This window comes from Arvicanthis niloticus, chromosome 8, assembly GCF_011762505.2.
Source record: "Arvicanthis niloticus isolate mArvNil1 chromosome 8, mArvNil1.pat.X, whole genome shotgun sequence".
NCBI classification, from domain to species: domain Eukaryota; kingdom Metazoa; phylum Chordata; class Mammalia; order Rodentia; family Muridae; genus Arvicanthis; species Arvicanthis niloticus.
This window is the reverse complement of record NC_047665.1, coordinates 49,737,893-49,764,796: the sequence shown is the minus strand read 5'-3', so window position 1 is coordinate 49,764,796 and position 26,904 is coordinate 49,737,893. Positions and strand designations below refer to the sequence as shown.

The following is a 26,904-nucleotide window of genomic DNA, read 5'->3' as shown; positions in this document are numbered from 1 at the left end:
TGACAGGATGTTCCAGATGAAGAGCTATTCATTTTCTGGATGGCACCTCCCCAAAAGACCTCTATGGTCCATTCTGTCCCTAGAAGACACTTTAGTATCAGTGGTCTGCTGTCCCAAACCATTGAAGCTGGAGGTTCATATGGATGTTCTTGATCCTACATCAGCTGGAAGCCATGCTGATGCCCCTGGCCCAAGTTACCACTGAAGGCCAATGAACATCCTTGATCTGGACCACTGCCTGAGGCCATCTTGATGTCCGTGCTGAGGGTCATGTCTGGGTCCATGGTCCTACTGCAGCTGGAATCTATGTTGATGTCCCTGGCTCATGTTATCATGGAAGACTATGCAGATGTTCGTGGCATAGGCTACCATCTGAAGTCATGTTAATGTCCGTGGGATGTGCTGCCACAAAGGGCCATGCTGATATGAAAAATCTGTACTGATACCTGAGGCAATGTTAATGTTCTTGTCCTGTGTTGTCTTGAAGGCTGTGATGGTGTCGCTGACCTGTACAGAGGCAGAGTTGATGTCCATGTTTTGTACTGCCACCTGAGACCACGTGGAGGTTCATGGCATAGGCTGATGCCAGAAACCATTTGTAAGTCCATGATCTGCATTCCTGCTGACTGTAAAAAAGCAAGGAATTTACCTTTGCCATAGCATTAATGATTGCAGGCTCACAGTTGAGAAAGAGGGACAGTGAAGGCTTCTGTGACAACCCCTCCCCGCTCCCCCAAAGTAACATTCTAGACAAAAAAGCCATTGAAGAGAGCTCTGAAAAATTGTGAAAAGGATGCTGAAGTGAAACTCTACACAGCCGATGGCTTTCAGCAGGGGTGCAGGTGGGGAAGGGGCTGACCACAGAAAGTTTAACCATGCTCCAGTGAATATACAGACAACACAAATTGGGTCTTTTCTTTTCTTTCCTTCCTTCCTTCTCTTCTTCCTCTTTCTTTGGGGGGATCTCAAGTGTTTTGAGGGTGGACCTGTGAGGACTGGGAAGTGAGGGTGCTCTGGGTTCATGATGTGAAATTTTCAAACAATCAATAAAAATGTTATGAAAAATACAGTAGATATTTCTGTTGAGTGTAAAAAGCAGACATATATTATGCATATGATTTAAATCACCCAAACATGTCTTAGAAAATCAATCATAAATCTATAACACACCAATTTACAAATTTATTTAATATAATCGCACATACAGGTAGAGATATAAATTACTTCATTGAGTCAAAGTCCTAACAGGCTTTCTGCAGAGACAATCACCTATATCATATAATTCCAGAGCTTTCATGAGCCTGTATTTTATTTAAAAAATATCTTGTTACCTTGGTCCATAGACATTTGAAGTGAAGCCATTAGTATTCTGTTTCTTAGGTTTTCAACATTGGCCATTGTAAAACACATGCCTTTGGAAGGAATGTCATAATACTACTTTTTAGATATGATTGTCTTTACATTGACAAATCTCACTTCTTTCTTGAACAATACTTTGCTAGAAGTGTAACAACTCTCGTGAGGGCTCAGAGGCCTGGGGGGAACACTTCCTGACATATTACTGACATGAGGCTGCTGCAAATATGACTTTCATTCAGATAACTGATAGTTTGGGACTACTTGAAATGGCAATTTATGCAAAAATCTGATAAGAGGGAAGACTTTCAAAAACATCTAAGAGTATAGCAGAATGTTCTTAGGAGTCATTTATATTGCCATATTTCTTTAGCAGAAAAGTAGAATTGGGCTTCCCCTAGGTCCCTGATGTATATAGTCTCAGGTTATGGCCACTGAGCAGTGTTTGGTATTTGTTTCGCCACATTAAGTGGATCTTAAATCCAATCATATATTGGTTAGTTATTTCCACAAGCTTTGTGCGACTATTACACCAGTGTATCCTATATCAGTGCCTTGGCTCAATCACCATTAGAAAAGCAGTAGATCAGAATAAATACAGAGACTCACAGCCAGACAATATGCAGTGAGTGAGAGACCTTGGAACACTCAGTCCTAAATGGGATGTCTTTATCAAATCCTTCTCTTGTTGAAGAGGAGTCTGAAAGAATGTAAGAGCCAGAGGAATGGCAGACACTAGGAAACAAGGCTTCTAAACACATCAGGGCCATTTATGGTCTCAGAGAGACTGTGGCAGCATAAACACAACTTGCATGGGTCCCAGTGCTGAGAGAAGTATATGTAAGACCCTGTTCCTAACCCACAAGCTATCTTCAACTGATAGCTACTTACACATGAAAAATTCGTTTCCTCCAATGGAGTCTCACTGGGCTTCCAAACAACTCCTAAGGACAGGCCCATACCCAGAAAAATGAACTTAATAGCATCTTTGAAGATTTTTTTTGTCTCATAATGTTTAGTCAGGGTATCTATCTATCCATCTATCTATTCACAATTATTTTATTGATTTTTAATTTTTAATATTTTACCTTACAGATCTTTTGACTATATTATGGCTTTCATTTTTATATTTTTATGGGATTCCTATGTGTGCAAACATGTTTGCCTCTGCATCTATATGTATTTCTTGTTCCTTTTGTTTTGTCATATTTCAATTTTTGTTTTATCATATTTTATTTATTATTATTATTTAGATTCCTGCTTGTTTTCTAATCTGAGTTAGAAAGGTGGTCGATTCAGATGGGAGGGGAAGTAGAGAGCATCTTGGAGGAGTTAGAGGAGGAGAAACCATCATCAGAATATATTTTATGAATAAGTCTGTCTGTAATAAAGAAAATACAGAACAAATATATTCAAATCAGATTCATTCATGCCACAATTTATGAGTGCCAGAGCAAGATCATTAGATAGATGTTTCTCCAAAGCATCTATCATGCAGAAGCCCCACTGATCCTGTTAACAGTGGTAAGAATGTATACAAATGAATCTTTAAGGACATGGTACGGCAGGGACTGATGGCCATGGGGTGTTTGCCCCACATATAAAAACTTACTATTTCAATGTATTAGCCTCTTAACTCTATCCTATCTCTGTCCCAGAGATGGCACAGCTCCCCCCCCCCATTTTTAGTTAAAGTGAATTTGAACAAATAAAGCATTTATCATTCAAAATATTTAAAGGGCACACATGACACTAGATGTGATGAGCTCAGGAAGTAAGGGAGAGGGGGAGGATCAAAAGAAAAGCCTTTGAATTCTCCTCCCTGTGTGCAATCATAACTAAAAAAAATTCTCTGTATTTCTCTGTCAGCTTAAAGATTCTAAATGATCTGGAAAGTTGTAAACTTCTTGGGACTATTTATTCTTTCCTTTGAAACTATTTTCATTTAAAGAAATAAGTAACCTAGCCTTCAATCTAAAACCTGTGCTTCCACATTCTAAGAAGGAGACAAAGCCTTGCCTGTCCCTGTGTGACAGTGAGGGTTACTTTTGAGATAAAAATGCTATCAAGGCCATCCTTGCAGCTTTCGAGGAACAGGAAACCAGAGGGTAACAGACTGGACCCAATCTCTACAGTGAACAAACAAGAACTTTGTAAGGCTTGATGACAGACTCAGAGAAGAGACAACCCAGAAAGATAAAGCTAGAGAAGGTGGAAGGTTGATAATACTCAAGTGTTTGAACAAGCCTTATGGGGGCCAGGGAGTGGAATGTAATGGTTTGTATATGCTTGACCCAGAGACTGGCACTATGAGGAGGTGTGGCTTTGTTGGAGTAGGTGTAGCTTTGTTGGAGAAAGTGTGGGCATGGGCTTTAAGACCCCATTCTAGATGCCCAGAAGCCAGTCTTCTCATAGTGTCCTACAGATGAAGATGTAGAACTTTCAACTCCTCCTGCACCATGCCTGCCTGGATGCTGCCCTGTTCCTGCCTTGATGATAATGAACTGAACCTCTGAACCTGTAAACCAGTTCCAATTAAATGTTGTCTTTACAAGAATCGCTTTTGTCATGTTGTCTATTCATGGCAGTAAAGCCCTAACTAAGACATCACCGAAGGGAAGATGGACTGGAAGATGGAAGAGTCTATTCGGAACATCTGGGCCATGGGTATCCACAATAATGTGAAGGACAGGAATGCCCAGGCACACCTGGGAGCTTCACCACTGACCAGGTGAAGCAGAGGGTGAGGGTGTTTCAGAGAGAGTATTAAAAATCAAACTGTGCATCTGTTGGCAGGCACCTAAGCTGACTCCATGAAGCTCTCTGAACTGACTTGGGTTCCTTCAAATGAACTACAGGACTGGTGTAGTTGGATAAAGAAAATGTTACATATACAAACAATAGAGTTTTCATCAGCTGCAAGAAAGAACAAAATGATGTCATTTCCAGGAACTGGAGATCATCGAATTCAGTAAAATAAGCCAGACTCAGAAAGACAAATGTCGTATTTTCTTTCATAGGTCAGAATGTGAAAACTAGAATACATATTTACATGGGTATATATGACATGGGAAATACATAAATATATGGCATGAAAGAACTAACCAGTAGAGGATACTAGAATATGGTCAAAATATACACCATGCTTCTAGGAAAAGGCTATAATGAAACCCATTATTTTATATATTGATATATGTTAATTGTTTTTAAGAAGTAAAGGCAAAGAAAGTAACACAAAGAAGTAAGGACTAAATCCTAAGAGATATATAAATAAATACAAAGAAGTGAGGGCCACAGGGGAAGAGGTTTGGTTTTGCTTTGCGTTGTGGATTTTTTTAATAATGCATTATAGTTTTATCTGACATAAAAATAACCACCATGGACATATGTGCATCACAGACATTTATGATCACAGCCATCAAGACCTGGCACCGACTGTCACTATTTACTGAATTATTTTGATGAAGGGAAAATTATTTTGTCAAAAAGGCATATAAAAACAACAGCCATGCTCAGGTCTGGGGATGTGTTATTATAAGAACCCAGTGAAAGCAGACACTATAACCAGAGGGAAATGAGTTAGAATTGCGTTGGAAACAATATACAAATTTGCTCCTTTCTGATGGTTCTTAGGTATTGATAGATAGTTGGAAAACATGCATTTTTATTTTAATGCCAATTTACACTGAATTGGGAAACCACCTTCAACACGACCTTCATCAACACCACACTTCAGACAAAAACTGACATCCAGCCGAAGAATCATGATTCAAGCTGTTCTGTTTCAGGCAGAAAATAGTATCTGCCATCCCCCCCCAAGAGCCTGGAGAAAAGGACTGAGCTGTGAAATCTTTCACATTGCAATCCCTTTTCTCTTTTCTCACAGTGGCTAAGGGTGTTTCCATTCATTCCTGTGTAAACACCACAGAGATCAAAGGAATGTTGGATGATGAGGAATATATCCTCTTGGTACTAACATCTGGATTGTCTTGCACATGTGTGAGTTATGGCTAGATTGCATGTAGTCTTGATGATTAAAAACACATAGCTTTAGGTCACATCTGAGTTAAACAGGGAGTGCTGTAACTTTACAATTGGTTGCTGGCTTATGCTATTTAGATGTATGTAAATTACTTAACACAGCATCTGGGACATGACAATTTCATAACTCAATGGTAGAAGCTAAAGATTCCAGTCCCCATACCAATGCATTGACCAGTACAGAGAGGGCCAATCAAAATGAAAAGAGAATCAGTTATTACAGGTCTACCTACATTTACAAATGAGTGAAAACGTCATTCATTTCTGATGAGCTGACTGCATTGCCACTGGCAACAGAAAGCAAAAAAGGGCAGGTAATAGAATCTGTAGATGGAAGGAGAGAAGATCAGAGTAGAGTTTAACAGGCACCCTTTTGAAGGGGCTCTAGAGAAGAGACTGGAACTAGAAGCAGCTGAGGGCAACTCTGTCTAGACACAGCCATCAGCATCCAAAGACAGGTAGGTGGCTACTCAGGGAAGATGTATGTGTTAAACACTGCTCCACCCCAACAGCCGTGGGTCCAGGGTAATCTAAAACACCGCCATATGAATCATCATCCATATTAGTTTGTGAACAGTCAATGAGCCTTTTTCCTTTTAACATATGTATGTGTGTGCATGAACACATATGTGCCCATATGTGAGTGTGTGTGTGTATGTGTGTGTATGTGTGTATGTTTATGCAACTATACGTCACATGTGGAAGACATGATACTGGAATGTCTTCCTCAATTGTTTCACTACTTAACATATTGAGATAGTGTATCTCAGTGAGCCTTGAGATGGAAGGTTCCTCTAAACCAGCTGGACAGTTAATTCCCAGGATCCATCTCTTTCTATCCCCCAGGGCTAAAACTGTAAATGGACCCAGATTTTTACATGAATTCTCAGGATGTGAACCGAGGTTTTCATTTTTTTTTTTTTTACACTGAACTATCCCCTCAGCTCAGTGGAACCTTTCAATCTGGAGACCCCTGTCTTTATTTCTGTGTTTGAAGCTCTGTCATTGAACCGTTTTCCTATATGAACTCTCTGGGGTTTTACTTCAGGTACTTTGTTCGCATGGCAGGTGTGCTTCATGTGTTATTATTTATTTGTAAGGTCTTCACAGCTCAGGAAAAAGTCTGATTTATGGATAGGGATTAGTGCTTGATGGAGAGGCAATCTTGGGTCATCGCTATTTTTTTTTTTAAACCTGGTATCCACTTACTATCCTTATTTCAGATCAGTTATCTGGGTAGTTTAGTTTACTAGGAGAAGTTTCTCTCATACCCAGACTACCTAATTTCTTCAGCTTTTGTTTTCTGGTACTTCAGGAGGGAAACTAGACACTGGGATCTTATGTTTGTAACCAGTGTGATAAGACAATGAAGTACAAAGGTTACTTCATCTTGGATTCTTTCAGAGGCCATTTCAGGAATAACTAGAATTTGATGTCCTTGGTGGAGAATACATTGGAAATTTATCCAACTCTATTCTAGGAACCCAAGGTCAGGATGTCTTAGCTAACTTATCTTAGTCTGATTATGCAGAGCCCTCTACAGCTAACTGCTTATCTTAGCTTCTGTTAAACTGCTTGCTTCTGAAAAGCCCCACTCATCAAAGCTGCTGAATGAGATACCAGGATGTGGTTTCTTCCTTCAAAAACTCCATGTTCTGGACACTTGGGGCCACACCTGGGCTCCTGAATACCTGGGTATTGTCCCAATCACCTGGAATAAGGTCTTTGAATTGTGTATAAACTGTATCTGAGTGGCCACCTCTGGTGTGCTACACATAACACCAACCTGACTATACTGAAAATAGTGTAAGGAGATGTTTGTGCCCTTCTCTTTGGCAATCAGACTATTAAATCAATGAACCTCAAGAAATGGGAATTTTCCCAGGAATCTCACACTGAGAAAAAGAAAAGGCCGAAGCCTGGTGCCAGATAAAGAAAGAGCTTATCTCTTAGGAAGAGATGTCACTCAGTTTTGGCAAATCACCACACCACCTTGCATGAGAAACTGGAGCTGAGAAAAGGATGGGGTAGTGATGGGCAGGATCACATTGTGACGTGACCAGGATTGCTTGGTTATGCATGCCTTCATAAATCTGAACTTCATATCCAGATATGGAAGATAAACCTGGATGAGATAGGTCACTGGAATCTCCCTCCCTCTCTTCCAGTCCTGATCATATTAAGTAAACCTCCCTGGCCCTGTTTTTTTAATTATTCTGGTAATAAGCGTATTTTGCAGACTTCTGGGTAAGCACCTCTACTTAAACCAGCTTCCTCCCTTCCTCTTAAACCCTAACCTAATCTGCACTCCCAGCTAATACAGACGATGTTGTCTCAGCTCACTTCATATTCTTTTCTGTTTACCTGGTTTTCCGGGTCAGAGAATAGAATGGACACAGCTCTACTCGACCTCAAGGCTGGAGGTTCAGACCTAATAAACATGTTCTACCCATTCAACTGAACTTTAAATTACTCCCCTTGCTCACTCAGCAGTTTATTTAATGTTAAATCTGCCTCACCTGCTCAGGCAAACTCTGTGAGTTCAGGGAACACCCTGTACCACTTGATCAGTTTTATTTGAAAAGCACCTTCAACTCTCAATTATTTGAAACATCAGCCATACGCTCAGCCGTAAGCAAACACAACTGAGCCACAAGCTCCAGAATAGGTTGGGGTTCAGACCATGAAACACTGTGCCACTGTTAGTCACAAACACAAGACACAAAAGAAAGAGATTTTCCAAGTCTGTTTTCAAGTCCGCTGTCTCCTCCAGAGAAAGCAGAAGTACTTGACATTGTCAGTCTGGAACTGTCACACTGACCTTGATGTGTTGTTTTGCCTGAGTGTGTGTATGTGCGTATACAAGTTCTCTTCTGTAGGTAGATGCATACATATGTATAGAGGCCAGAGATCAACCTCCAGTGTTGTTCTTCAAGTTCAATATTTTATGTTTACTTTTCTGAAACAAGGTCTCTCACTGACTGGCTGGGACTACTAGAACTGCATTTTGTTTTTCTTAAAAAAACAAAAACAAAAACAAAAACAAAAACCTTTTTTTTTAAATAATGGTTCTGGGAACCAAAGTCAAATCCTTATGTCTGTGCCATAAACTGTATATCAACTAAGCTAAGCAATCTCTTCGGCATCTTTTTGTTTATATACATATACATTAATATACATATACATTGATACACACATACACACACACACATACACACACACACACACATTTATATATAATCAATACTGCTTTTGGTTTCCTTAGAAGGGAATAGTAGCCAATTTAAAAAGTGTGTGTGTGTGTGTGTGTGTGTGTGTGTGTGTGTATGCTGGTGCATGCAAAGGCCAGAATAAGTCACCAGATCCCCAGTGACCCGGAGTTACAGGTAGTTGTGAACTGGCTTGAGTGCTAGAAACTGAAGATCCTCTGTAAGTACAGCATGTGCTCTGAACTCCTGAGCCCCCAAAATAAATCTTAAAAAATAACTTTCAGGAGCACAGTACTTATCTTTTCCCCGTTTGCACTCACAACAACAGGAACTAGTTTCTTTAGCTGCTACTGGAGTTATTGGTCTATGAATTAGTGGGGGGACTAATTTGTGAAATAAGTCACCCAGCGTCTGAAAATTTTTATCAGACTAAGTTGTCAAGGATTTTGAGGCTGTAGTCCGTCATCATATCTCAGAAACCTTATTTAGGAGTTTTGTAGTGCGTGCTGGGAACTGAAGTTAGAACTTCACACATGTGAAGCAAGTGTTTCCTACTTAGCCATGTTCCCAGCCTGGTATGTACTTTTTAATTCATATTTTAAGAGGATTAGATAAGTAAGATATTTACTATCATGTAGTTAATTGGTAGTAGGGCTATTATTTTACATATACATACATACACATATCCAACATATACTTCAATATTGGATCTAATTATGTATATTAATTTTGTATATTAATTAATGTTTTCTACTTTTCTTTTACCACTAATTGTTTTCCAATGCAAACTTTTGTTTTCTACTGACAAACAAGAAACAGGAAAATAATCCTGATTGGCTTTAGATTAGATGTTCACATCCAGCCAGTTTATGTTAGAAACAGCTTGGCACTTCTCAGTCAGTATCATTTACTTTATTAAGCACTAATTAGGCAGGACACTCAGTGCTCAGTGTTTTCTGGCAAGGAGAAACCTTGCCTCAATCTATCCTTGGGGATTAATTATCAGGACTGCATCCAGAGAAGTTTAACATCTAGGAAAAGCTGCCTTTTAAAAAATGATTCTTGTGGAATGAGCAACAGAAAGGAGGCCAAGCAATGAGAATGGAAAAGAAGAAGCCAAGGGAAAAAGTGGTATGGTCTAACATTTCTATCTATCTACCTTGTCCATGAGATGGATGGATAGGTTAAGAAAAGACAATGGTGCCTACAAAAGCCAAGTCTCTGCCCTTCTTTTCAATCTAGGGTGCTAGAAACTGGCTTTCTACACTGGGCTGGGGTATGGGGCTACAGATATGAAAGAGAATGTGGTTGTGTAGCATACAAGGATCGGAAACACTTAGATCGTGTGTTCTGTTTTCTTTGGTTCCTGGGCAGTTGAGACAGGCTTACATCTAGCTCAATGGCTGCCCAGAGGCTAGTCAGAGGAGATACTTTGAGATGGAGGGAAACAGAGAGCAAAGAGAATGGTTGCAGCTAGAGCCCTGGTGGGAACATGAACACAGCAGCTCCAGGACACTTGCAAGCACCTAGCAGCAGTGCAAAGACAGGTGGGAAAGCCAGCAGGTTTTCAGTACCATAAATTCATGTTTATCTTTAAATGCCACCAATGGATATGTGTGTGCGTGCGTGCATGCATGCGGGTGTGCGTGCGTGCATGTGTGTGTGTGTATGTGTGTGTGTGTGTGTGTGTGTGTGTGTGTTGGAGCCCAAATGACACAATGACAAGGCCATCTTGTCCAAATGCATCCACTGAAGACTCCATGAGCTGAGTTTTCATGTGAAGGTACACAGTCACCTCAATACACAAAAGCAATTTGTGGAAGAAAGTAGAAGGTACCTTGAGATCAAACAGTTCCTGGAGAGTAAAAGCTACAGCTAAGGACCTAGAAAACGATGATTCAAGAGCCAGTTTGTACAGTTCTTATCTAAATCCAGCAGGTTGGAGTTAAAAATAAAAGATATACATGTTATCTATGTGTCTATGTTATGGGGATGAGAACAAATGTATTTGTTACTTTGAAAGATAATATATTAATTGTGCCATATAATATTTTATCAAGGCACCTTTAAAATAAATTTTACTAATTTATTATATATGCCTATATTTCCTCTCTGTCTCTCTGTCTCTGTCTCTGTCTATGTCTCTGTCTCTCTCTCTATCTCTCTCTCTCTCTCTCTCTCTCTCTCTCTCTCTCTCTCTCTCTCTCTGTGTGTGTGTGTGTGTGTATCATGTGTTTGCAGGTGCCCATAAGAAGATATTATATTCCCTGGAACTGGAGTTTAGGACAGTTATGAGATGCCATATTGGTGCTGGAAACCCAGGTCTTCTGAAAGAGCAAAAAGGTATGTTAACCACTGATTCATAACTCTATCTCCTTGGGATGCCTTTTAAAATGAGAAAACAAGTGTTGAGAGGTACCTAACCAGCTTTAATTCAGCTATAGTTAGGTATATTATTTTTAAGAAAAATCATATAATTTTAGCAAAGGGTTAATTTCATATTCTTTAAATAGGGACATCTCTGATGAATTAGTGTAATCATTTAAATATAATGATGGTTTTTTGGGAATATGACATTTTGGAGCCAAGGTCCCAATTCAGTCAATTTAGGTCTATGTAGACTTTATAAATTCCATAGAGGCTTTATAAGTTTATTGTTGAATTTACTATTTAATCTGTTGACTTTAGACTTAGTTTATCATTGAATTTATGAGCTTCTCACTGGCACTAGATATATCATGTGTAGCTGTAGTCAATGAAGGAAACTCATTTGTAACTAGAAAAAGGTTATAGTTTGCTGGCGTAACATTGGGGCCATTTCTTTGCCATTGGACATCAAGTTCTAGAAAACTGTGAATAAGAAAGTGCTGGAAGCTGGGCGGTGGTGGCACACGCCTTTAATCCCAGCATTTGGGAGGCAGAGGCAGAGGCAGAGGCAGAGGCAGAGGCAGAGGCAGAGGCAGAGGCAGAGGCAGAGGCAGAGGCAGAGGCAGAGGCAGAGGCAGAGGCAGAGGCAGAGGCAGAGGCAGAGGCAGAGGCAGAGGCAGAGGCAGAGGCAGAGGCAGAGGCAGAGGCAGAGGCAGAGGCAGGCAGATTTCTGAGTTCGAGGCCAGCCTGGTCTACAGAGTGAGTTCCAGGACAGCCAGGGCTATACAGAGAAACCCTGTCTCGAAAAACAAACAAACAAGAAAAACCAAAAACCAAAAAACAAACAAAAAAACCCAAAAAAACAAAAAAAAGAAAGAAAGAAAGAAAGAAAGAAAGACAGAAAGTGCTGGAAAAATTAAAACTCTGTGTCAAATTGCAAACATTTTTATTTCATGAAAATAAAGTTCAAGAATTCTCTTCAAAATCCTCTTCATGCTTCTATTAGTAGGTGGCTGCTTCATGTCACATAGGGTATTAGCAAATCATTGTGGGGGACAGGGATTTAGGATAGTAGATAAACAAATTACTAAGTAAATAACCTAAATACAAGTGATTCTTGAAAGAAAACGTACATGTACCTGAGAGCTTGAATAAAAGGACACTAAAATGGGACATTTAAGTTAAGAGTAATAACTCCATATAAACTATAGCTTCTCTTTCCATTAGCATGTACAGTTGCTGCCACCCAAGGGACTGAGATGTCCATGAGAGTCCAAATACTCTGAAAAACTGAGTGCAGTGCATTCCAGTGTGAGTGGAGTCTTTCTGGACATTGGCAAAGCACCTAAATCCATCAACATAGAAACAGATGCAATGACATAATATACAGGTCCCTAAACATTTTCTTCCACTTTACTAAAGATGTTTCTGAATCAAGATCAAAGATGCTTGGGTAGAAAACAGTGTTTGGCTCCATGGTGTTTTAGCATGCATGTATCATTTAGTCAGTTGGAATTGCTCCAAAGCAAAACCTGATCAAGGAGGCTATTTGTCCTAGTTAATAATTTTTAATAATAGTTAATAATTTTACCGTGTTAGTCAGCTACCTTAATGCACAGAAAATATCATTAGAAAAAAAAAACCCAGAGTTGCTTTACCAACTATGTACTTGTAAAATTCCCAGAAGTTAAGATTCTACTCTACTTCCACCATATGCCATAGGAACATTTAGGCAAAATCTTAAGAACTCTTAAATGATACATTTCAATCATATTGGTTTTTACTGAAATGCTTTTATTTTTTAAAAAAAAAGTCCACTATATTCAATAAGCAAAGAATAACAGAGTTTCATATGACCTTAGAAACTGACATTATATGATTTGTCTGAAAAGTAATCTGAGCTGTATAAGACAAAAACAAATTCATTCTGTCTGGCTCTATTATATAGCTCGGCTGGCTTTAATTAGTTTTATGTACCTACCCCAAGTTAACACCCACATTCCAATATAGTCTACAAATTGCATTAGATCTGAAATTGTTTGGGAACAAGATGCTACAGGTGACAGCGCAGACTCAGGGGAGCAGGAAAGACAAATCTCTTGGTACCTGAAATGCAGTCTTGTTTGGATAAAGGGTGCTGTACAGGGGCTTACATTAGGCTCTTCAGATCTGAAGATCCTCCTGGTATACCTAGGTAGGTTCATAAGGTTGTATCACATATGAGGGATATGTGACCCTCACAGAAAAGAAAGAATGTGACTATGGAAGAACAGATTGAAATGATGCCTCCACAAGTTCAGGAAACGTGGCAGCCCCAAGAACTAGAAGAGACAAGTCAGTGCTTCTTCCCTGTAGCCTCCAGTGTACTGACAGCATGATTGTGAATTTCTGTCCTCCAGAACCACTGTTTGTACAAGCTAACTTTGTGGGACTTTCTTAAAGTCACAATAGAAAATGAATATACAGTATTTTATTTTTTCTTGAAATTTAAATTACAATAATCAATGAGACTCTTATGTGAATGAAAGCACACTTTTTAAATGAAAAGTTTTATAAACTCTCTCTCTCTCTCTCCCTCCCTCTCTCTCTCTCTCTCTTTCTCTCTCTCTCTCTGTGTGTGTGTGTAGCTATGTCTCTTTAATAACCTTGTATCAAGATAAAAATAAAGCTTCAGTGAAAAGTCCATTTTGTTCTCTAGAAAAATATGGTAGTGTATAGTCATTAGGACATGCAATGCTATTAATAAACCTGAGACTGAAAAACAGTATTAAATATGTAGGTGGTATTTTGAATGGAATAAAGAATTAATTGTAAATAATCCATTAACTTTGTCCTGCCCACACACTCCTTGGTGTGAGGTCATCCATTGGCGCTAGAGGGTGGTTACCTACCAAGAGCCAAACTTTTTGTATTACTTTTAAAAAATTAAAAAGAGAAGACATGAAGTTGGAGAAAGTAGTGGTGCCAGGGTGGATCTATGAGGATCTAGGGAGAGGATTGTTTGATGCAACTCATCAAAGTGTATTATAGGGCATCCTTAAATAATTAATACAAATATTTTTGAAGAATCAAACATAAATCTTTCTTTGATCACATTTACGTTTACTAGATCATACAATTTAGATAACCCCATTTTAGCTGCATTATTTTCTATCTCTCTATGTTGTATAATATTGTCCATTACACATCTTGCATATTTTGGAGGCTCACAACTCCTAGTCCACAGAATTCTACTCTATCCTGATTTGGGAAAAATCATATGCAGTATTATAAAATGTGGTAAAAATCTTACTTTACATTAGACTTCTAGCTTATTCTTCAATGTTTAACTAAAATGGTCATTATTTTGCAAAATTAAATTAAAACTCTGATTTCAATTTCCTTTATCTGCTCTTCATAACATGGGCAGAAATTCACTTCCTGGAATACTTTTTAAATTTGTATTCAATTTTTAATTCTTCATTCCAAGTGAGTAACGTGAGAAATATTAAAGATTGCTAAGAATTTAGCTTATAGCACATAAAATGTTCTCTTTCTCTTCTTATCTCTGTTTCCCAGTCTCTCTCTGTCTCTGTCTCTCTGTCTCTGTCTCTGCCTCTGTCTCTCTCTCTGTGTGTGCTATTAAATCTTTGCTCTCTCTCTCTCTCTCTCTCTCTCTCTCTCTCTCTCTCTCTCTCTCTCTCTCTCTCTCTGTGTCTGCTATTAAATCTTTGCAGAGCTGGGTTTCAGGAAGTTTACCATGGTTTTGATCCATTTTCTGTCTTTATTACCATGCTCATGCTGAGGAGGAATGCTTTAGCTCAACCAGCTGCTGGACAGCTCAGAATAGTAAATTACTCTAACATTAAAAAAATAAAAAACAAAAACAGGATTTCCTCATTTCTCACAACTCTTTGTTTCTACTTTAAATTAGTGTCCTATAAATAGCCTTTTGGCCAACGTCTACTTAGCTCTCCACTAGAGTTAGTTACCACAAAGAGAGCCCCCAGTATGTTGGCCTCATGTCTATTTAAGGTTGTAAACAGGTTTGGTGTGTGTTTTACAAGTGTATGTGTACCAGAAAAGACTGACATTGTATTTCTACTGAACACTTCATGAGAAGAGTCAAATTATACGTTGTATAAGACCATGCAGACAAGGGAAAGAGAAGAGTTTTAGAAGTCTGAGGAGTCATGGGCATGCTCAGACAAAAGGATACATTTTGCTTAACCACCAGTTGGACACAGGAGCATTAGCACCAGGAACATCCTGTTGTTGTTTTTGCATGTACACATAGTGTGTGAATAGGCAGGGTCACATAAATGTTGTTTCATGCATGTGTATATATGTAGACCAAACGATCTCTGACATCTTCCTTGATCATTCTCTACCTCATATATTGAATAAAGATCTCTTACTTGAATCCAGAGCCCTTTCTCACTGATTTAGCTAGTTGGCAGCCAGATTGGTCCCTAGAGATGCCCAGTCTTCACTTCCTACACTGTGGGGTCATAGGTGGACTTCCACGCCATCAAGAAACAGTTGGATTTATCAAATCAAATCAGCAGGCGAGAAGTGAATGATTCAAGAAACCAAGATGGCTTCTTCTGCTTAAGAAGGCCTTCCCCCTAGTCTCACTGGGGCTCTTTACTCAGGTGTAAAGAAGGAATGGGATTAAAGTTCATAATGTATCTACTTTCTAAAATTAAAACAAAATCTTATTAGTGTACCCTAACCTTGTGATGGGTATTGCAATAAGAAGAACGCACAGGGGACATTCAATCCAATGCAACTTGATGGATATTTATTTTCCTTTTCTATGCTTGCTTCGTTTCATTGTGAAGATGGTGAGAACACCAACCCTAGAATAAACTGACAACTCTGAATGTTTTGTATGGAATTGTTTTTCCTTGCCATAAATAGTTAACAAATTTATTTATTTACTAATATTTATTTAGTGTGTGTTGTATGTCTACATATGTGTTTATGTTTATATACATGTATGTGGGTACCTGTGGAGGTCAGAGGATGATGTTGGATCTCTGAGAACTGGAGATACAGACAGTATTAAACCACCTAATGTGGGTACTGGGAACACAATTCTGGAAAAGTAGCACACTCTTTCAACCACTGTGCCATTTCTGTGGCCCTGTTAACATTTTTAAGTTTTGTGCCTTATAGCATATGCTTCCTCTATGTGGAAGCTGTAGGCATATTCCCCAAGAAGGCTCAATACTAGTGGTATTAGATCCTGAAATTGAGCATTAGTCTCTTTAAAGTGCTCTGCTGTGCAGGTACTTTATACTCTAGGCAGGGACTCCTGATGATTTTTGTTAACCATTGTTCTAGGAGAAAACATGTAAACTTTGCTTCATCCTCAAAGTGCAGTTGAAAGTGGCAGAATTAACATTGAGAGTTTGTGTGTCTCCGTCTCCACACTACTTTACCCCATAGTCAAAAAGCCACTTAACAGTAACATTTGTCTATATTATTCTAGAAATCTGAATTGTTGTTGTTGTTTTTGTTCTGTTTTGTTTTCAAGAAGGAGTTTCTGTGTGTGGCCCTGGCTGTTCTGGAACTTGCTTTGGAGAAAAAGCTGACTTAGAACTCAAGAGATCTGCCTGCTTCTGCCTCCAAGTGCTGGGATTAAAGACCTGTGTCACCACAACCGGCTTTGAATTTATTTTAATGCTAAATTAACATGTGGATAGATCACGTTTAACATTTAGAAACTCGTTGGTGGCTTTGCATATCGAGCTTTGGGTTTTTTCCTTTATTTTCTTTTTTGTTTGTTTTAAGCAGTGGCATGAAAGGTGAATAATCTTGATCTGAAAAAGCCATTAAAATTATATGTTCAGAGAATTTAAAAAGTAGCCAAGCTTTTATGAATTTGTATTTCATGGAGAGATAAGAAAACATATACTTTAATATTTTTAGTGTGTGTGTGTATGTATGTATAGTTGTGGTACATGTGTGTGTGTGTGTATATGCCATGTATGTTTAGATGTGTGTGTGTAGGCACATGAGCTGGTGCTTATGCAGAGGACAGCAGAGGACATCAAATATCCTCTATCACTCTCTACCTTACTCCCTGGAGACTGGGTCTCTCATTAAACCTGAGCAAGGGTAGTGGTCAGCAAGTCCCAACCACTCTTCTGGTTTTGCTCCTACATCATTAGTGTTACATGGGAGCCATACTCAGATTTTTATGAGTGCTGGTATCCAAACTTAGGTCCTCATACCTGGACAGCAAGTGCTCTTACCACTGTGTTACCTGCACAGCCCCAAGCAGAGTACATGCATAGTGATGCCTCTCCTTCCCCAGGATAGATGGACCAATCAATGTCACTGCAGTCTCGTGAATAAGTATGATGCTCTCTTGACTTGCTGGGCTTAATAAAGAGATCATTAGATTCTATCTCAAGATCACTAAAAATAATTGATCAACTTTCCTGTTAGAAAGCTGGCTTGAAAGAGTATGTGGCTGATAGCTTGTTTTCCCAGTGTTTGAACCACTGCTTTGCCACAAGCTTTTGAACACACATCCTGAATTACACTTCTGATTCAGGAACGTGTATAGATCAATTGCACTACTTACATAGCCTACTGCTTTGTGACTAGGTAATAAAACCTCAGCATGTGGTATTAACTCCACACTGCCACACAGACAGAAACCAAACTTTGTCTAGCCGATGACAACAATAACAACAAATAATTGCCCAATTTGTTTGTTTCCCTTTGTTGTGAAGGTGTCAGGGTTTTCTCACTAAAGGTTTTATGCACTCATGTTTTTCTGTTCCCCTTCAGTCACCAGAACAATTTTCTTCAGCACAATCTGATGATGCACACGCAATCCTGAGGATTTCTACTTTAAATTCCACAGCACTTCCAAATACTAGGATGAGTAAAGCAAGCATGAACATGTATGCACCATTTGACAGACAAGACATTGGACATGCTGAATTGCTCATCTTGGATATGATTAGTATCTGAGTAGCAGTGTTGAGCTTTGTAATGTGAAGGGCACTTGGAAGAAAGTTAAATGCATGAATTATTTTAATTTATAAAAAGGAGATACAGTTGTTTAAAAATAATTTCGTTGGCTGGTGTGTATGAACGTGTTGTGTGCCTCTCTCTCTGCCTCTTTCATCTCTCTCTCTCTCTCTCTCTCTCTCTCTCTCTCTCTCTCTCTCTCTCTCTCTCTCTGTGTGTGTGTGTGTGTGTGTGTGTCCATCATGGAACACTTGCCCAGCTGGGTGATCCCAATACTGCAAACAAGTAAAAACAAGACAAATCCAAAGTGGCCATCTATCAGAGATAACCCAGCAGGTAAGAGTCCTTACTGTAAAATCTGAAGATCTAAATTTAATTCTCTAAATGCCCCTGAACATGGAAGCAGAGAACCAGGTCCACAACATTGTCCTAATAGTATTTTACATCTCTATTTAATAAAATTGTATCTCTTCTGATTCTCACATGTGTCATGACATCCGCACCCATCATGCACATATATGTGTGCAAATGTGTAAATTCATTTAGAAAATAATCAAATGTATTGCTAGTTGTAAAGGAATACAGGTATTTAGCATTTCCTCTTTCATGTACACAAACAGACTAACATACACAATAGACGTAGACACAGAACATAACATAGACACAGAAGCATCACACATACACACAACACACATATGGTCACATAAGCACAGATACACACAGGTATACACCTATGAACATTCTGTTCCCTTACTTTGCACATGCTTCTTTCCTGGCTAGCTACACAGTGTATTTCACATGGTTTGTATCTTCTCTTTGTGATATCAAATGACTGAATGTCTAGTCACAAACTGTAAAAAATCACAAACTCAGAGGATGGACATTGTTATTCAATTTCAATAAACAACTTTAGGTTCTTTAGTAAAAAAATACGTTAAGCAGGCAACATGACATTTTAATCATCAATTGCATTAAAAGGAGACATAAAATACTATTAGGAGACAATCTGGAACCTTGCCAAGTATCACCATTAGGAATGATTAAAAACACAGTTCCTTCTTTTATTAATGGATTCTTTTTGCTATATTCAAACTACTTGAGCAAGCCAAGCTTTATCAGTGTGCTAATTCCCTATGTGACTGTTACATATCTGCTTACATAATCAGATGAATATTCTTTATATATAATTGATTCAAAAATTATCTCTTTGTGCTGGATGCATGTCAATCTAAAATAGCTCATACACTGAATATTGGTGTACATTGTCAGACTAATTTCCTCTCTTAAAAGTGTCTCCGTTAGCTCATTTCTTCCACTTACTTACCTTCAGCCCTGCATTAAGGTAGCTCAGCTGCTTATGATAATTCTTGCTTCTTAATAATTTGACTTCATCAGCTGAGACTGGCTTCACTGTGTATGAATGGCGTTCAATAAGATACCACAAAGCCTACTGAACTCTAAACTATCACTTCAGGGCAGGTGAGATGGCTCAGAATGTGAAAGCATTTACCAAATAAGTCTGAGGACATGAGTTCAAGCTCTGAAAACCTGGAAAGAATGAATTCCCAAATGTCCTCTGAAATTCACAGGTCCACCATGACATGTGTACTCACACAGAGACACACATAGACACATAGAGAGACACAGACAGATTTAGATACACACAGAGAGACACACCAGGAGACACGCAAACACACACAGAGACACATACACACACACACACACACACATACACACACACACACACACACACACACACACACACACACAAAGAGACAGACACAGATACACACCATTTAAACAAAATCATGTTAACCGAATAAGAGGTCTTTCTTGCCAATAGTGTAGAATAGTGTCAATGGTATAATTTGATAATATGCACCGAACAATTTTAAGTTCTCTGTGCAGTATTTAGTTTCTTATTCATTGATGTAGCATCTTTTTGCTTTGGTTCTGTTATTTCTCACTGTATTTTTAAATAAATAGCTGAAACATACACGGATGTTTAAAAATCCATGACATATACATTGTCCACACTTACAAAATCAGTTAGTATGATTTCTTCTTGGGCATAAGTATTTATATAAAGCATACACAAGCTTTCTCTCTAACACATGAATATTTATACACACAAATAGCAGCTTTTACTTGTACAATTTAAAATGTTTTCTGAGGACTAGATAGATGGCTCAGAAGTTAAGAATACAGATAGCTCCTGCAGCAGATCTGAATTCAGTTCCCAGTAGCCACATGATGGCTTACAACCATTAATAACTCCAGTCCAAGGGATTTGATACCCTATTCTCACCTGCATGAACACTGAACACTGTACACACATGGTGCATATACACTCATACATATACATTAAATGGCTTTTTGTTTTGTTTTGTTTTGTTTTGTTTTTCGAGACAGGGTTTCTCTGTGTAGCCCTGGCTGTCCTGGAACTCACTCTGTAGATCAGGCTGGCCTCGAACTCAGAAATCTGCCTGCCTCTCTGCCTCTGCCTCCCAAGTGCTGGGATTAAAGGCGTGCGCCACCACTGGCCGGCTTTTTTTTTTTTTTTTTTTTTTTTTTTTTTTTGCATTAAATGACTATTAAACAATCTGTCACAGCGATCTCAGTTTGGGAGTGTTGGGGAAAAGCAATTTACAATAAATACAATAATTGTTATGATAAAATAAACCTTAAAAACTATTTTCTAAGAAATTGGTATAAAAGTAATCATTCTATATTCTAAGATAACATGGAGCAGGGAAACTTCTTGTTTGTTATTTGGTTTTGGTGTTTGTTTGTTTGTTGAGACAGGTTTTCTCTATACAGCCCTAGATGTCCTAGAACTCAGACATCCTCCTGTCTTGGGAAACCTACATATGGTTGATGAGAGGCTGCTTCTAAAAGTAATACACGTGACCATAAGCTAATAAAGTAGGAGTCAGCTCTACATTCCTTTTACCTTTCTTTTAATTTTTAAGACAATTTTATTTTTAATCATGGGTATGTGTCTATGTGGGGTGATGTGCATGTGAGTACAGATACCCATGGAATACAGAAAAGGATACCTGTACCCCTGGATTAGGAATTACGGGTGCTGTGAGTCTCTGAGGTGTGGTGTTGGAACTGAATTTGGGTCCTCTGGAGGAGCATATGTGCTCTTAGTTGAGGCACCATCTCTATCAGCCTCCCTTCTAGTGAGGTTTTGAGATAGGGTCTCTTGTAGCCCAGGGTGACCTGGAACTGGCTATGTAGCTGAGGAAGCCCTTGAACTTCTGATCTCCCTGCTTCTGCTATTAAAGAGATAGGATCATACATGTAAACCACCAAGCCTGGATGACTTGCACATTTTTAAGATACTTAACACCTATTTCTAAAAGTAGTTCCAAGATATAAGCATGGGCGCCGTTAAAGGTGATACTTTTTCATTTCTTGTTTAATTGCTTAGATTTACATTAATAACAATTTTAAGATAATATCTCTATTAAAGACTTTCCTAGAAATATTGAAATGATGGTAAGTATCTTTATTTCCTGTTCAATCTAAGGTCACAGGGTATATATTGGTATCATGGATTTAATGAGTAGCTACACATGAAAAGATGATGGGGAAGACACGATGCAGAGCATGCACAGGTGTGACAGGCATCAGCTAGGTGTTGAAGACAGAACTCGGGTAGCGAAGAGACAAAAAAGATCCACAGCTCACATCAGGCTCTCGTCTGCCTTTCAGGACTGTCTACGAAATTGAGCATGATCTTGAACTTCTGGTCCTCCCACTTTTACCTCCCAGGTGCTGGGATGCCATGTTGGGGACTGAACCAAAGTGGTGACACATGCTAGGCAAGTATGCAAAAGTGAGCCACATACCCTGCCACTTAGCAGATTCTCACATCAAGAGACTTCACCTCTCACCATCCCTTGCCTCCTCTCCTGTAATAACACTGGGCTTAATTATGGCTACATCTTGTCTACTGATTCTAAAATCCCACTGATAAAGATTTGATTTATTTTCCATCTTCAAATTCTATCAGAGTTCAGGTCTAAATGCCCCAAGTCTTCACTGAACTCTGTCCTCTCTACACTGAGTGACAGACACAATTCACTGATTTATGTATGTATGTGTGTGTGTGTGTCTAGAAATACATTTTTAAAAACAAGAATTAGGTTAAAACCTGGCTTAATCAGCTTCTAACAGAGGGAGACTTCTAAAGTCACACATAAATTTAAGGGAAAACATAACTGTAGAATGTCCAATCAAACAGTAAAAATAAGTAGAAATTCACAAGAATCTATTCAATAACATATTCCAAACTAATGGACCCATGTAGTCTTTTCATTATAGCCTAATGTCTACTGAGAGTAAAATGTGAATGTTGTGAACACTATGTTACTGTAAGTGCAGAGAGGGACAGGAAGTGGGGAAAGTGGACCAGTGGCATTTGTCTACCAGGTCCCTACTCAGGGACAATGCAGCAGTAGCCACACGCTATGCTCATGGTAACTATGACTGTACCCCAAGAGCCATTATTCTCAACAGCCTCCTGCACAACCACCACTGCTCTCCTCATGGAAAACCCTATCCAATCTTAAGCTACTAAAAAAGCAAACAACAAGGAAGCACACACAGAAGCCACAGATAACAGCATGACCTGAGTTAAAAGTCAGATGGAATTTACACGTGAACTACTCACTGACTGCTAATGTGGGTGGATGCAATGGTGGATAAACCGAACACTCTGGCTGCTTCAGGTGGTTTATAATTAACATGGACAGGGGACAGGCCATGGCATTCTGGTGTGAGTGAGAGCCTTCAGGTTGGCAACTGCTGAGCTGCAGACATGGACACAAGGCATCCATGGTCACGAGCTTGGCTCCCTCATTACCTTCGTTATCAGCACTTCCCACCTTGGGAACAAATCATGACTCATGTGGAAAATGCCACTCATTATGAACTACTGAATTTTGTCCAATGCAAGCCCAGAGGACAATATTGGATGTTTGTTCATAACAAGACACACTTCATACCCAGTGCTGAATGTGTGGTTAGGAAAGTGAAAGTTAAAGCCCCGTGGCCCTTCATTTTATAATGTGGTCTACATTCTACCTCTTTCTTCCCCGTTTCCTTTCCACAAAACAAGTTTTAAGTGTGTTAGCAGCCCAAACTTCATAATAAATAAAATATAGATTTCTTGCTTATAACTTCTAATAGGCTTTAAAAAGCTAACAGAGTATTTATTTATAATGCATCTATCATTCATCCATCTCTCTGTATATCACTTTCCTTTCTGTGTCTCTGTGTCTCTGTCTGTCTCTCTGTGTCTGTGTCTCTCTGTCTCTGTCTCTGTGTGTGTGATGTGTGTGTGTGTGTGTGTGTGTGTTTACAGGTCGACAATCTTCAATATGTGTGTGGCAGTCAGAGGACAACTTGTAGAAGTCAGTTTTTTCCTTTCACAGTGTAGGTTTTGGGAACTGAATTCAATACCTCAGGTTTGGCCACAAGTGTCTTTACCGTCTGAATGATCTCACCAGATCTATCTATCAGTCTTCTGAAACATAGTTTTATTATGTAGTCCTGGCTAGCCTGATACTCCCTATGGAATCCAGGCTGGCCTGGATGTCATTCTGCTTCAGCTTCCATAGTGCTGGGGTCATGCACCACCATGCCTGCATCAGTTATTATTTTTTTTAATCTGGGGCGACATATTTAAGGTATGTTTGCAATTTGTAACTTAACTTGAATTACTTGCTATTATTTTTCTAATGGGATGGTTCAGCAGGTAAAGGTCTGGATCACCAAGACTGATGTAATGACTCGACCTTGATCTGTGGGACCCACATGGTACAAGGAGAAAACTGAACTAAAGGAGCACTATGGTGGCTGTTCATGCTCACTAATAATAAATAACAATGTTTAAGATTTCCATATTTAAGAAAAGAAATCATGTAATCAATTACAGCTTTCCTAAAAATCTCCTAAATATAATATACAGCAAAAACAATTTCAAAGTCAAGAGATCTGACTTGTACTTGAAGACAATACTATGTTATAATTTCAATTATCTTTTTAAAATTCCTAGTAAAGGTTACAGCTATGGGTCTTCTTCAGAGGCTGGCTTGAGTCATCCCAATAAAAGCAGCACAGAGTAGGCTGCAATTATCCCCATTGTTTCTCCTAAATGGAGATGTCAAAAAGTTCAGTGACCACTCTAGGTTCCACAGTCAATTGGTGAATAACTTTGAAGTTAGAGCTTTCTGGTCATAAGGTCACCATGATGATCTCATACTCCCTAGGGCAAGCACTGAGCACTCTCCAAGGAGGCTAGTATGCTCCAAGCCTATTCCGACTAACATCTGTAATCCTCATGGTGTGATAACGTAATATGTTTTATTACCAGCTCCATTACAGACACATAGACACTAGGCATGGAAAGGTTAGATGTTTTCTCAATAGCTACAAAGTGTGCAGCTTTGCTTGGCTACTCCCTCTACAGAACAACACTCTGATCCATTACACTTGCACTGTAATGGGGCTAAATAACCTTTGAGACTTTCAGTCAAATGGTCATCCCTGAAAACATATACATACAAGCAACATTATACAAACTGAGCACATGGTACTTATATTTATTTATTTAGGAACACACACACACATGTAACAACAATTAAAGAAACGAGGTCATGAATTTTAAGGAGAACAAGAGGTACAGGGGAGGGTTTGAGGAAAGAAAGGGGGGAGAAATTATGTAATTATATCAGAATCTAAAATAAATAACTTTGAAAAAACTAAGTCTTTGCTCTTTGGAGTGTTTTTCTTTGGTCTTGACATTGAAAAACTTACATTTTAAATGTATTTTCTCATATACATGAAATAATAATAGGGACCATAAATTAATTGTGCCTTTAATGATATATCTTCTAGGAAGGCAACATATAAAACGTGAGGCTCTATTAACCAAAATTTTAAAATGTGGTGATTGAAACTCTTTCCCTCTTCCTACTTGTAACTTAGCAGCAGAAAGAATTCATTTTGTACTTTTTTTTTGAGATAGATCTTGTATGTAACCTCAGTTTCCCCTGAAGTCACTATATAGCTTAGGATGAGTTTGAATTCATAATTTTTCTGCTTTTAGCTCCATAGTGTTAGGATTATAGATATGTCCTGTGTTCCATGATGCCCAGTTTAGTTAGTGCTGGGAATGGTACCCATGGCCTTATGCATGGCAGGTAAACACTGTACTAATCAAGCAACATCCCCAGTCCCTCAACCTCAAGTCTTACTGCTAGGTCAAAAGTTTACATTTATTCCTTCCTTTGACTGTTGTAGGCATCTTAGGAATTTAGGTGAAAGATAAATTATTATTTTATGATATTCTCATTTTTTCATAGAAACCCAACGCTTTGAGAATAGCAGACTAATTGAATGATAAATGAAGCCAAAACTACAATTACAGTCCTCAGAGTAAAATTTCCTTCTCACAATACCATAGATATCATCTGATGTGTGTAAGTAGAAACACAAGGATATGTTGCAGGAATAAAATAGAACTATTTAAAAGTATTAAGCTTGCTAAAATGTAGAGTTACCTCAATTGTAATTAAATATAAGGTATTAAAGAATCAAAAGCTTTGTTTTGATTCAGTTAACAAAGAGCTAAATTTCCTAGTTTGAGGCTTGGTTGTTATGACAAAAACAGACCAAAAAGCAATTTGAGAAAGAGAAGGACTTATCTGACTTATAAGGAACAATTTATCACTTAAGGAATGCTAGGCAAGATGTCAAGGCAGGAACTGAAGCAAAGACCATAGAGCAATGGTGCTTAGTGGATTACTAGTATATATATATTAAACCTGCCTGCCTAAAGTAAGGATGGTACCACCCACAGTGGGCTGGACCCTCTGACATCATATTAACCATGAAAATGCCCCACAGATATGTTCATAGGCCAATGTGGTGGAAACAGTTCTTCAATTGAGCTTTCATTTCCCCAGATGTGTCAGGTTGACAACCAAAATCAGCCATCACAGCACAATGCTGATACTCCTATTTAATATGGTATATTTTAGGGTATGCCTTCATCCTACAATGGACTGAAACTGAGAGACTAATTTCAGTCATACTTTTTACTAGCAACACTATGGATAATTTTCATTATAAAACTATACTTAAAAAATATCAATAGATAACCATGTAAATGAAGCTGAACAAAAATTACCTACAAATGGAGAGCCTTTGCGTTGTGTATCATGATGGGAAAGGATATGGTCCACTCAATCCACACAGTTCACTGAGCAACTCAGAACTGAAGTAGATGCCATTACTGGTCATATCTACAAAGACACAAAAGGCAATGACAATATTAGTCAATAAACATCAGCAATACCATTTTCACAAGAGCTCCTACTCAAGCTGCATCAGTAACAGAAGTTATAGATATTTGACAAAAAACAAAAGGAAAAAAAATCACAGGAAGGACCTTCATTCACATACCCATCTATTGCCTAATGGTATAAAGTGCAGCCATAAGAACACAGGGTTTATTTAATGTGTAAAGTATGACTAAGAATTAAATTTAGTTCAGTGCTAACTATGATTAAGAAATGGATGTAGCAGAAAATTGTTACAGTGCTTCTGTGAAGACATACATTTATCAGTAAGAAACGAAACAAACCAAAAGCAAACATATCCTCTGATAAGGATTTGATGTGTTCTAAGAATTATGCTAATTCCTGAATATGATATTTCATTTAGTGTTGATAACAAGGCTGCAGTGTAGATTGTCATCTTGTTTTATGAATTCCAAGGATTAGATCTTGCACCATTTAGAACATGCAAAGCACATATCTTCCTAAACTTGCTTGTGTTCCATGTGATCATGGCAGCATGAGTGATGGATCTCAAAGAATATCATGTAAGATGGCACAAATGACTCGTTTGCCCCTGTTTTTTTTTTTTTTTAATGTTCTAT

The 26,904-nt window shown here is 38.5% G+C and overlaps 1 protein-coding gene across 4 annotated transcripts in view; it reads right to left on the bottom strand.

The window, feature by feature from the left end:
• Nucleotides 1–26,904, bottom strand: part of Chrm3 (cholinergic receptor muscarinic 3) — a 429,236-nt gene that overhangs the window by 283,742 nt on the left and 118,590 nt on the right. For 2 of the 4 annotated variants that reach the window (XM_076939365.1, XM_034511123.2), the window contains exon 2: nucleotides 26,152–26,266. The gene's annotated coding sequence lies outside the window, so the exon portion shown is untranslated. The remainder of the gene's footprint in view (nucleotides 1–26,151; nucleotides 26,267–26,904) is intronic. The other 2 variants (XM_076939366.1, XM_034511124.2) reach the window with 1 other exon arrangement.